We start from the raw sequence: 13,475 nt of genomic DNA, 5'->3' as shown, positions 1-13,475 counted from the left end.
TGCCAACACAGCCACTGGGGCAATGTCAACACAGCCCATGGGACATTGCTAACACAGCTCATGGAACATTGCCAACACAGCCATTGGGGCAATGTCAACACATTCACTGGGGCAGTGTCAACACAGTCACTGGGGCAATGCCAACACAGCCCATGGGACATTGGCAACACAGCCACTGGGGCAATGTCAACACAGCCACTGGGGCAATGTCAACACAGCCACTGGGGCAATGTCAACACAGCCACTGGGGCAATGTCAATACAGCCACTGGGGCAATGTCAACACAGTGACTGGGACATTGGCAACACAGCCACTGTGGCAATGTCAACACAGTCACAGGGGCAATGTCAACACAGCCACTAGGGCAATGCCAACACAGTCACTGGGGCAATACCAACACAGCCCATGGGACATTGCCAACACAGCCACTGGGGCAATGTCAACGCAGCCACTGGGGCAATGTCAACACAGTCACTGGGGCAATGCCAACACAGCCCATGCAACATTGCCAACACAGCCATTGGTGCAATGTCAACACAGCCCATTGGACATTGCTAACACAGCTCATGGAACATAGCCAACACAGCCATTGGGGCAATGTCAACACAGCCACTGGGACATTGGCAACACAGCCACTGGGGCAATGTCAACACAGCCACTAGGGCAATGTCAACACTGCTCATGGAACAATGTCATCACCAGCTCATGGAACATTGCCAGCACAGCCATTGGGGCAATGTCAACACAGCCCATGGAACATTGTCAACACAGCCACTGGGGCAATGTCAACTCAGCCCATGGGACATTGCTAACACAGCCACTGGAGCAATGTCAACACAGCCCATGGGACATTGCTAACACAGCTCATGGAACATTGCCAACACAGCCACTGGGGCAATGTCAACACAGCCACTGGGACATTAGCAACACAGACACTAGGGCAATGTCAACACAGCCACTAGGGCAATGTCAACACAGCTCATGGAACATTGCCAACACAGACACTGGGGCAATGTCAACACAGCCACTAGGGCAATGTCAACACAGCTCATGGAACATTGCCAACACAGCCACTGGGGCAATGTCAACACAGCCCATGGGACATTGCTAACACAGCTCATGGAACATTGCCAACAGAGCCATTGGGGCAATGTCAACACATTCACTGGGGCAGTGTCAACACAGTCACTGGGGCAATGCCAACACAGCCCATGGGACATTGGCAACACAGCCACTGGGGCAATGTCAACACAGCCACTGGGGCAATGTCAACACAGCCACTGGGGCAATGTCAACACAGCCACTGGGGCAATGTCAATACAGCCACTGGGGCAATGTCAACACAGTGACTGGGACATTGGCAACACAGCCACTGTGGCAATGTCAACACAGTCACAGGGGCAATGTCAACACAGCCACTAGGGCAATGCCAACACAGTCACTGGGGCAATACCAACACAGCCCATGGGACATTGCCAACACAGCCACTGGGGCAATGTCAACGCAGCCACTGGGGCAATGTCAACACAGCCACTGGGGCAATGCCAACACAGCCCATGGAACATTGCCAACACAGCCACTGGGGCAATGTCAACACAGCCCATGGGCCATTTCTAGCACAGTCACTGGGGCAATGTCAACACAGCCCATGGGCCATTTCTAGCACAGTCACTGTGGCAATGTCAACACAGCCCATGGGCCATTGCTAGCACAGTCACTGGGGCAATGCCAACACAGCCACTGGAGCAATGTCAACACAGTCACTGGGACATAAGCAACACAGCCACTAGGGCGTGCCAACACAGTCACTGGGGCAATGTCAACATAGCCACTGGGGTAATGTCAACACAGCCCATGGGACATTGCCAACACAGCCACTGGGGCAATGCCAACACAGTCACTGGGGCAATGCCAACACAGCCACTGGGGCAATGTCAACATAGCCACTGGGGTAATGTCAACACAGCCCATGGGACATTGCCAACATAGTCACTGGGGCAATGTCAACACAGTCACTGGCGCAATGCCATCACAGTGCCTGGGCAATATTAATATAGTCCCTGTGACAATGTTAACACAGCCATTGGGGCAAAGTGCAGTCACTGGGGCAGTGCTATGAGACATTGTCAACACAGTCACTGGGGCAGTGCCAACACAGTCCTTGGGGCAGGGCCAACACAGTCCCTGGGGCAGTGCCAACACAATCACTGGTGCAGTGTCAACACAGTTACCGGGGCAGTACCAGAGCACTCCGTGGAGCATTGTCAACACAGTCCCTGGGGCGGCGTCAACACAAGGCAAACAGTATGTGGGTTAATGGCTGAGTCACAAGGAAACTTGCAGGGTATAAATAAGGTTAGGGAGATGAATGAATGGCACAGGCAGTGTGGGAGAAATGGATTTTAATTCCTGGGGCACTGGCACCAGTACTGGGGAAAACGAGAGATGTGCCGTTGGGATTGCCTGCACCTAACTGTGCTGGGACCAGTGTTCTGGTGAATCGTATAATTGGGGCAGTGATAGGTTATTAATTTATTGATTCATTGGTTTATTGTTGTCTTCAGGTACTGCAGAAGGGACTTTAGTTTGCGGATTAGTTGCGTTAATACCCTGTATTCATTTTTAACCAGCTGCTTGACTATATTTCATGGAAATGGGCACTTGGCAAAGCATGATGGATATTTGGCCTTATATCTGTCAAGAATTTTGTACGTAATAGTCAGAAGGTCATACAATGTAATCAAGCGTTCAGCTGCACATTGTTTTGCTGACAGCATGATTTTTATTTTTCTTCTGCAAGGAACCCAAGGTTTTGTTATCAAAACCGAACTCCGGCCTGCTCGGTTTTCTGTCTGTTGCTAATCTAAAGAAATGCTTTCTGTCCCAGGTATTGCTTTCTGTATCATATAAATAGTCTGCTTTTACCTCTGTAACACAGGGCATTTGGAATGACTGCTGTCTGTCCAGCCCTCCACGAACTTTGTGTTTAATTAAAAGACCATTATCGAAAACTCGAAGTGCTGACTTATAATTCCTTCGACAGGTACTGATTGAGTGCATAGCTAGAGAATGGAATTGTTCAAAAGGCCGTGGGCTGGATTCTCCGTTCCTGCGGCTAAGTGCTGATGCTAACGGAGGATCCATGGAGTTCCATGACAGAAATATCGGTGCCACACCCGCACCGATTCCAGTAGCCGGTGAGCGGCTGGCACCATCACTGTGTGAAATCCCAACGGAACACGCGAGAAATGGTGGGAGAATCACCGGGAATGTATTGGGCATGCGCAGGGCTGACAAGATACTGTAGATACACCTACACCCCCTACACACACACCGATCGCATCGGAAAAGATTGTGCCGGTTGTGCTGCACCGTGTACCTGACCCCCCCAACTTCACAGCTCACCTCCCGGCTTCCCCCCACTGCTCCTCACAGCCCTGGCAGAAGCCCCCCCAGCCAGCAGCATGACTGCTGCCGACGTATGGTGGTGCAGGACACTGCCCATACATCCTCTCTCTCCACGGCCACCACGCCAGGCTCACGACTGTTGAGACCACATGTGACCCGCGCCATTGGGAACTCAGCCCATCGGAGGCGGAGCATCGTGGGTGGGCCCAACAATGAGATACAAACGTAGTCGCATCTGCGCGCGGCATGCTGCGCGGTAACATCAATTTGGAGGTGGCAGAGCATCACGATTCGGCGCCAAACCAGCACCTGCCGCAATTTTGGTATCGGGAGCTATTCTCCGTCCGATCGCCATTCCCGATTTTGACGTCATGCAAAGGTTAATCCCGCCCCAGGACCGTGGACAGATAGCCATTGTTTCAGATAATGTGTGATATGGTACGAATAAAGTAATAGCATGATGGGAAAACTGGTCAATGGGAAGACTGGTCAAAATATTTGATACAATGTAAGAAATGCTGCCCTAACCATTTCAGACACCTGTAAGTCTAATAAGGCCGACTCTGCATAACTTGAAGTATGAATAAGATCAGAGAATGTCAAGCCATTCCAAAATACCGGACTTCGGCAACTCCTGAGAAGACTAACTCGTCATAACCCAGGGCCGTAGGAATAAGACACGATAAGGTCAGGAAGAAATAAGTCTCCTCCGACCTCTCAATGTTCCCTCCAAGGATAAGATAATGGTATGGGTGATGCGACAAAGAGCCCAATAAGGTCAGCAGGCATTGCTTCCGTTTCTACTTCCGATCGAATTCCTGACTAAGCTGACGCAATCTTGATAATGATAATGTATAAATACTGAACTGATTTTCTGTAAAAGCGCGGACTTGAGAAGGAACCAGCAGTTTCACTAGCTGCTCTCTGACCTCAAGTTTCAGCCATTACTGCATGCAGTCTCTTCGTAAATAAAGCCTTGTTATTTTGTCTCACTGAGCGTTGTTGAATCTTTCTACTACAGAAGCAGGAAAATATTGACTACAACAAATGAATATACTATTGAACTTTCGAGTCATAGCTGCAGAAATTCAAATGTTTGTTTCAACAAATGTTTCATATGATGCATAGACCATTGTTTTCTAGTGCATGCAGTGATAAGAATGTATCAATTAAGTAGTTACAGCAAGGTTGATGGCTAGCCGTGGCGTGAGAATCCCTTTCTCGTAAGGCAGCGCATATCGACACTTTATTATTCCTGACTGTATCAGTCAGTCTTAAGTAATGGCCAATGTTTATTTAATAAATTGCCCTCTAACTGACAGACATTTATTTGAACCTGAGGAGGTCTCAGCTGATAATTAGAAACCAATAAGAGTAAATGAGGGACTCGATCATAGATAAGGGCCGGGATGCTATGTCCCCCACGCCCACCACAAAATGGGCACAAATCACTCCGGACTTTTTTCTAAAAGGTCTGGAGTGATTCTCCATTTTTAAGGGGGTTGCAGGGCCTGGGCGTGCACTGTGCTGCTCCTGCTGCCGATACGGGGCCCATTCACTTCCAGCCTGCGGCGCCAGCCCAACGAAACATGACGGACCCACACAGCGGGCCGGCGCAGAAGAGGATAGGCCTCCCCAGATCGTGCGCAGGCCTGGCAGTCGTGGAAGCCCCCCCCCCGGGAGACTGATTCCCCCCGTCCCCCACCAGGACGGCCACCGCAGCGGCAACTCCGAGCTTCTGTCGGGACAAACCATACGAGAACCATGGCGGCGAGAACTGGTCGACCGTGGAGAATCGCCAGGGGGCCTCTTCAACGGCCCACGACTGGTGTCGCGTCGATCACGCCGCACGGCTGGCAGCGATTCTCAGGGCACGATTGTGGCGTGGGGTCTCGGAGAATCCCAGCCAAGGATTCCCTTAAGAGTACGACTTTGCGGTCAAGTTTCGTCCCTGAGTTCACATTTTCCCGAGTTCTTGAATGATTCCATTCATTTATTTATTCGTAAATTCTTTATTTTTTTCATCAATTAACTCTGCCATGTACCTGATAGTTTGTTTCTAAGTTTTGATTTGGTTCTTATGTAAGTGTGTTAAAGTGAATCAATAAACCGGACAATCGACTCTTATTAAAAGATAGAATAAGAGATCCCGCTGGCAGTCACAAGAGCTTTAATCTAAATAGTGGGAGATCATGTGAAAGGAATTATAAAAAATGTAAAGGGAAATAATAAACTAACAGAGCAGGGCAGCAATTTGGGTAATGATTACCAGAGTGTGACAGGAAGGGAAAGTACACACAAGCCTAAGAGTGTACCAGCAGAAAAGGCCAGAGATGGAAAAAAATTATAAAATATAAACAGAGTTTGAAACCCTGGACGAATTCTCCACCGGAATCGGGAAAGGCAATTGGGCGGAGAATCAGGCATGAGGCAGAAATCGGGGCCGGCGCCGGGTGCCCGATGGAATGCCATGCTCCGGTGCCTCGCCATTGGCGTCAATGCGTTCTACTCTGCATGTACAGTAAATTACGCCCGCATATAATTATGGGGCCTGGTCAGGTATTCTCCAGTGTCTCCGCGATGCTCCACCTCCGCATGAGGAATTACCGATGGCAAGTTTCATTTGTGGTTTCAAAAAGCGAGAAACAGGTGCTGTGGCAGATGAAGGAGAGAGAGGAGCTAGGACATGCTGTGGCCTGACCACTGGCAGGGCTGGCCTGCAGGGGGGGGGGACTTTGGGGGTTGACCGGGGGATGGGTCGTAGGGTTGGGATCACCCCCCCATGGGACCGAAGCGTCCCGGCACGGAATGCCATTTCCACGGGCTTCAAGGAAGCCATCTTGCTGCGCATCCCACTGACTGCCCACCAGGGCCCGTGGTTAGGCCGAGTGACACCGGCCTTTTGCGTGCACAGACCGTTGCACCCCAGCAGCCCCACAACCCTACACAGCAGCACCTAATCTTAACCCCATCAACCCGGAACACGCCACCCCCCCAACCCACCAACCGCACCCCCTCCCGCAACCAGCTGCCACCTGCCGGCAGGACAGCAAGCAACCCACCCAAGGACACCGACGGAGGCCATGGCACTTCCCGCTGGCACGGGTAGCACCAGCCAGCGGTACCCATGGCAACAAGGATGGGCACCAGGGCGAGAGGCCCCCACAGTGCCGGGTGCCAATGGGGCCAAGGGTGCAGAGGGCAGACGCCGGGGGAACAGCTGGTGTTTTGGTGTGGGAATGGGATGAGGATGGGGACATGTGGGGGCAGGCCAGGGCCGCTGTGTAGCCCGGTGGACCTGGTTGAGCACTGGGATTATGTCTGCCTTTCAATCCCTGCAGATAAAGGCTATTGGAATCCAACCAGAAATAGTGGCTTTCATCCTAGCCGCAGCATCCCTGGGGGATGCAGTGAAGCTGTACAAGCAGAACCTGCTTGAATGGGACCGTGCAGAGGTGGAGCATGCACAAGATGAACAGGAGGCAGCGGTGAGGATGGAGTGCCTGCCACCCAACAGGGTGAGGAGGAGCTGGGACGGAGGCACCACATCAGGCCTCATGTGTACTGGCGCCGCTTGTCATTCGAGGACCTGCTGGACTGGGCATACTGTCAAAGACTCCGGCTGAGCAGGGGAACAGTGCGACATATCTGCCAGATCATGCTGCATCTGGCACCACGGGGGGAATGGGGGAGGACATTCGCTCCCGGTGGCTGTCAAGATGAAGTTCGCCCTGAACGTTAAGCCAGGGGTTACTTCCAGGCGCTGAGTGGGGACCTTTCCTGAATCTCAGACACACACGGTGCACAGATGTATCTGCGCCATCACAGAGAACCTATAAATCCGCTAGGCACAATATATCAACTTCAATGTGGACCGAGACAACCAGCGGGGTTCGCTGCCATCGCTGAGAAATCCCGGGTGCAGGGGGTGATCGACGGATGCATGTCGCCCTACACGCACTGACCTGTAATGGGCCAGTCTTCACAAACCATAATGGGGTCCACGCGATGGAACGTGCAGCTAGTGTGTGACCATGGAATGCGCATCATGCATGTCTGCACCCGATATCCGGGCAGTGTGCCTTCAATGGGGGGAGGGCAGTGTCGCCCCCTGTTTGGTGCTCTGGGGTGTCTCGGGCTGGGGTTTGAGGGCTCTAGTCATTGTCCGTTTCCTCTTCCTCGCTTCTGTCCGCTTGGGGGCGGGGGACACCAGAAGGGCCCGCCAGAAATGGGTGGTGACATAAGTGTCATGGGGAACCCTAATTCAGTGGGATCTCATTTTCCCGTCCGCCGCCAACCTCTGTCTTGGCAACTGCCCTCTCTCCGGGCTGAGGTGGAGTGCCCGCGGCTCCGCTAGAGTGAGCGGCCACAAGTCCGACGGTCCCCCTCCAGTCTTTTCCATCTCCCGGCGGTTTTGGGCAGCCTTCTCCTGAAAGCGCACAGTGTTTGGCAGTCGGACACATGTAGCACAGGGGGTGGGTAGCTTGTGGAATTCGTGGTGAGGGCACCTGGCCATGGTGGGGGGGTACGGGCGTTGGAATGTGGTGCAGGGTGGGGAGCGTGCACACTGCCAGTGGGTGGGGTCCGGCCTTCCTCCAGGTGGGCGTGCAGGGTTATGAGTGTGTGGGAAGGGGGTTGGTGCCAGGGGCACAGTGCTGCCTACTCACCCTGTCCACCCTGAGGAGGTAATGCAGTTTTTTACGGCACTGCTGTCCGGTCATGGCGGTGGGCCCACGGCACTCATGACGTCGGCAACCAGCGCCCAGATCCGGTTTATGGCGGCGGATGGCAGCCTCCTTCCCAAACCCGGGAACAGGATGACCCACCTCTCTCCACCATGTCCAGCAATGTCTCCAGCTCCACATTTGCAAACCGGGGTGCCATTATCATGGTGGCTGGGATGAGTGTGTGTGTGGGGACTGCAGGGGCTGTTTAGCACAGGGTTAAATTGCTGGCTTTGAAAGCAGACCAAGGCAGGCCAGCAGCATGGTTCAATTCCCGTAACAGCCTCCCCGAACAGGCGCCGGAATGTGGCGACTCGGGGCTTTTCACAGTAACTTCATTGAAGCCTACTTGTGACAATAAGCGATTTTCATTTCATTTCATTAATATGTTACTGCACCTTATCAGCCTCTCGATTGTCAATCCCAATCTCGGCGAATCCAACACCGTTTTGCATTGGAATCTATCGTATTCCACGTGACGACGGTTCTAGTCCATTAACGGTTGTTGAATTGCTCCGGGAGCAGCGCCATTTTTGCCATTGTAGAAGTCCACCGACACTGTCCCAGCATCAAGAGTAGTCTCAGTAACAGACAATCCTGCCCTTTGTATCTCAATACACCAAGTGTTTGCAACAAAAGAGATGAATTGTTTGGACAGAGAGGTAAATATGTTTGACCTGGTCGGTGTCAGAGAGACATGGTTGAAATGTGACCCAGGCTGGGACCTAAATATTGAAGGGTATTTGACATATTGGAATGACGGAAAGCAAGGAAAAGATGGCAGCTCTGCTAATAAAGGATGGCGTTATTTCAGTACTGAGAGATGACTTTGAGTAAAAGATCAAGATGTTGAATCAAATAAAAGCAAAATTCCGTGCATGCTGGCAATCTGAAATCAGAATGGAAAATGCTGGATAGACTCAGCAGGTCTGGCAGCATCTGTGGAGAGAAACAAAGTTTTTTTTAAATTTAGAGTGGCCAATTCATTTTTTCCAATTAAGGGGAAATTTAACGTGGCCAATCCACCTAGCGTGCCCATCTTTGGGTTGTGGGGGTGAAACCCACGCAAACACGGGGAGAATGTGCAAACTCCATGGTGCATGATCAATTACAATTAAAGACGAGGTAGTAACATAACTGAAGGCTTTAATAGACTAGAACTGTTCCCCAGCAGCTTTGGTACAGAATGAGGGCTGCTGGGACGGCACCGGTTCTTATACCCCACCTGTCAGGGCGGAGCTACATACCAAACAGCCAATGGTAAACTCCTAGGTTTAACCAATGCTCTTCAGCCTCTCGGGTACTGCAATACCTGATAATACCACATTCACCCCCTGTTAAAAAAGAGTCCGGCGGGGGGTAGTGGCCAGTGGTTACAATTGCATCTAACATGGTATGATCAGATATGGAGGTACCATGATACCCCCTTACAGGGTTGTCGAGAATATTTACAAGCGTGGAAGATATATACATTCAGTGTTCATTTACAGTTACAGTTACAGTTACACTGAAGCAATCAGTCGGTCGGGTGGCCTAGTCGTCCTCCTGGATCGTCCGAGCTTCGGTGGTGATTCTGGTGGGGGTCCGGGCGCCTGCGACTCCGGGAGCGTGGCTTCGGCCTCCATGGCAGCTTCGTCACCCCTAGACGGCGCGGGTGGGGCAAACGGTTGACACGAGAGGGAGGCGCCTGTAGGGGGCGTCGGTGGGTGGGAGGGCCTAGGCAGGAGCGGCGGGAGGACTGACCCTCCTGTGAGGTGCTGTGGAGGGGGGGCGGTGGGGGTAATGGTTCGGGTGCGAGTGGGGTTCCGGCGGGCGCCAGGTCCCGAAGGGAGACTGTATCTTGCCGGCCGTCAGGGAACGCCACGTAGGTGTACTGGGGGTTAGTGTGCAGCAGGTGGACCCTCTCGACCAATGGGTCCGACTTGTGCGCCCGCACGTGTTTCCGGAGCAGGATGGGGCCGGGTGTTGCTAGCCAGGTTGGGAGCGAGGTCCCGGACGAGGACTTCCTGGGGAAGACAAGGAGGCGTTCATGAGGTGTCTGGTTGGTAGATGTACAGAGCAGTGACCGGGTGGCGTGGAGGGCCTCCAGGAGGACTTCTTGCCAGCGGGAGACTGGGAGATTCCTGGATCGTAGGGCCAGTAGAACGGTCATACAGACCGTTCCATTTTCCCTCTCTACCTGCCCATTTCCACGGGGGTTGTAACTGGTCGTCCTGCTTGAGGCAATGCCCCTGTTGAGCAGGAATTGACGCAGTTCGTCACTCATAAAGGAGGACCCCCTATCACTGTGCATGTACGCGGGGAAACCGAACAGTGTAAAGATACTCTGGAGGGCCTTGATGCCGATGGTTGCGGTCATGTCGGGGCAGGGGATGGCGAAGGGGATCCGGGAGTACTCGTCAATCACGTTCAGGAAGTACGTGTTGCGGTCGGTGGAGGGGATGGGGCCTTTGAAGTCCATGCTGAGGCGTCCAAAGGGACGGGAAGCCTTTATCAGATGCGCCCTCTCTGTCCGGTAGAAGTGCGGTTTGCACCCAGCACAGATTTGGCAGTCGTGGGCAGGAAGCCATTGGAAGCCTGTCGTCTTCCTGACCAGGTTCCTGAGAGCCGTGGTATGAGAGGTGAGGTGAGGGATGAACGGCATCCTGTTGTAACAATATCTGCCAAAGGGGGTACACAAAGGTACACAGTTTCCTGCTAGATTTGTCGAGCTGGATTTGCCAGAATCCTTTCGAGGCGTCGAGTTTGGTGAAGAGCTTGGCGCGAGCCATCTCGCATGTGATCTCTTCACACTTGGGAATTGGATAATGCTCCCTCATGATATTGCGATTCAAATTCTTGGGATCAACGCAAATTCTCAGCTCGCCGGAAGGCTTTTTTACACACACCATGGAACTGACCCAGTCGGTTGGTTCCGTAACTCTGGAGATCACTCCTTGGTTCTGGAGGTCCTGCAGCTGCTGCTTGAGGCGGTCCTTAAGGGGTGCTGGGAGTCTGCGAGGTGCATGCACCACAGGCGTGGCATTCTGTTTGAGTAGGAACTTGTAAGTATATGGGAGCGTGCCCATGCCTTCGAAGGCATCGCGGTGCTGGTCGATGTTGGCGTCGAGTTGCGCTCTGAAGTCAGCGTCCTGGAAGGCAGGCGTGTCATCAGGAGAGAGAGAGTGAACTCTCTGAATGAGGTTCAACAGCTTGCATGCCTGTGCGCCAAGCAGGGAGTCCTTCGAGGAGCCCACGATCTCGAAAGAAAGTATGGCTTTGCGTGACCTGTGCATCACTTCAAGTTGGCACGAGCTGCTAGCAGGAATGGCGTTGCCATTATAATCCAATAGCTGGCAGGCTGATGGAAGGATGGCTGGTTTGACACAAAGGCTTTGGAAATCAGACCATGCCATGAGATTGGCGGAGGCACCAGTGTCCAGGCGGAATCATATTTGGGACCGGTTCACCGTCATGGTGGAACACCACTCATCGTCTGGATCGATGCTGTATACCGACAGGGCCTGGTGTCTTTCCTTCGGGGACAGCCTATTTTTCGTTATGTCACCGACTAGAAAAGGCGCCTTCGGGTCCTCAGTGTCACTGCTGTGTGGGAGGTCCGCATCGAACTTGGTGACCGTGGGTTGAATTGTCCGAACATTCCTGCGAGGCTGGCTGAAGCGATATGAGTTGGAAGGCTGAGCTGCTCGACAGAAGGCAGTATAGTGGCCAAGTCTGCCACATCGTAGGCATTGTAGGGATTTTGCGGGGCATTGCCGCTTTAAATGGGCAGAGCCACAGTTGCCGCACGTCGTGACGTCAGCACATTCGCAGCGCCACCGCGCATGCACGGTGCGGTCCTGCGTGGTGCGTGCCTGCGCATTACGTTCCTCCATGTCGCCGTCCCCTCGTTTGGTGCGTACAAGCGCAGGAGTCCGCGAAAAGCGTGCAAAATGGCCGCCCTCATCCAGGCTGAGGCCCTGGAGATGCTCAATCACTTGGACCCATTCCGCCTCGTGGGGACCTTGCCGCGCCGTTTCAGCCACTTGGATGTGAGAATACCGACTCGTGGCGTTTTCATGTAGGACACAGGTCTCAATGGCGGTCGCTAGGGTGAGTTGCTTTACTTGAGGAGCTGCTGATGTAGGGGGTCCGACTGAACACCGAAAACGATCTGGTCGCGTATCATGGAGTCGGAGGTGGGCCCGTAGCTGCAAGACTGCGCAAGGATGCGGAGGTGTGTGAGAAAGGATTGGAAAGGTTCATCCTTACCCTGCAAACGCTGCTGGAACACGTAGCGTTCAAAACTTTCATTCACCTCTACGCTGCAGTGAGTGTCAAACTTGAGGAGAACCTTCTTGAACTTTGTTTTATCTTCATCATCCGCAAAGGTGAGAGAGTTGAAAATGTTGATGGTATGGTCCCCGGCCGTGGAGAGCAAAAGAGCAATCTTTCTGGTATCCGAGGTGCCCTCCCTGTCTGTAGCTACGAGGAAGAGCTGGAAGCGCTGTTTGAAAATCTTCCAGTTGGCCCCGAGGTTGCCGGCGATGTGGAGCGGCGGCGGGCTGATGTTGTCCATGTTGCAGGATGACGGAATGCTGGCGGAAGGCAGATCACTTGCAGGTAGATCTATGACGTGCTAATGTCCCACCACCCCTGGTATCATGATGTGTTGGGTGTTCTGGCTCACATACAGGTCACCAAGACTTGAAGTAGTGCAAGACTATTTTATTGAATCATTAACTGTTTAAACATACTCAGACTGTGGGTTAATACGACACTAGCTTTAACTAAAGATCTTTGCCTTATCCTAACCAGTCTATGCACTCAGCACATGGTGAATATCTGTGCTACAGGCTGTGAGCTCTGTCCTCCTAGCTAGCTGCAACTCGAATGAGCGAGAACTCTGATGCCCCTGTCTTTATAGTGAGTGTGCTCTCACTGGTGATTGGCTGCGGTGTTGTGTATGATGATTGGTCCCACTGTGTGTCCATCAGTGTGTGTCTGCACCATGATATACTGGTGTATATTATGACAGTGTGTACATCTACAAGATGCACTGCAGGAACTCACCAAAGCAGAACATTTCAAACCTTCAGGGGCAGCAGACACATGGGAACACAACTAGCTGGAATTTCTCCTGCAAACCACACAGCACTCCTGACTTGGAAATATATTATCGCTCCTTCATGGTCACTGGGTCAAAATCCCTCATAGCACTGTTGAAAAATATTATTTCACGGGATGTGGGCATCGCTGGCTGTGACAATCCCTAATTATCTATTGACAATCCCTAATTATCTTTATGGGCCAATGAGTGTCACACGTAGGTCAGACCAGGAAAAGACGGCAGATTTCCTTCCT

The sequence above is a fragment of the Scyliorhinus torazame genome, chromosome 5, assembly GCF_047496885.1.
Source record: "Scyliorhinus torazame isolate Kashiwa2021f chromosome 5, sScyTor2.1, whole genome shotgun sequence".
Taxonomy (NCBI): domain Eukaryota; kingdom Metazoa; phylum Chordata; class Chondrichthyes; order Carcharhiniformes; family Scyliorhinidae; genus Scyliorhinus; species Scyliorhinus torazame.
The sequence above is the reverse complement of the archived record's forward strand: the minus strand, read 5'-3'. Positions refer to the sequence as shown.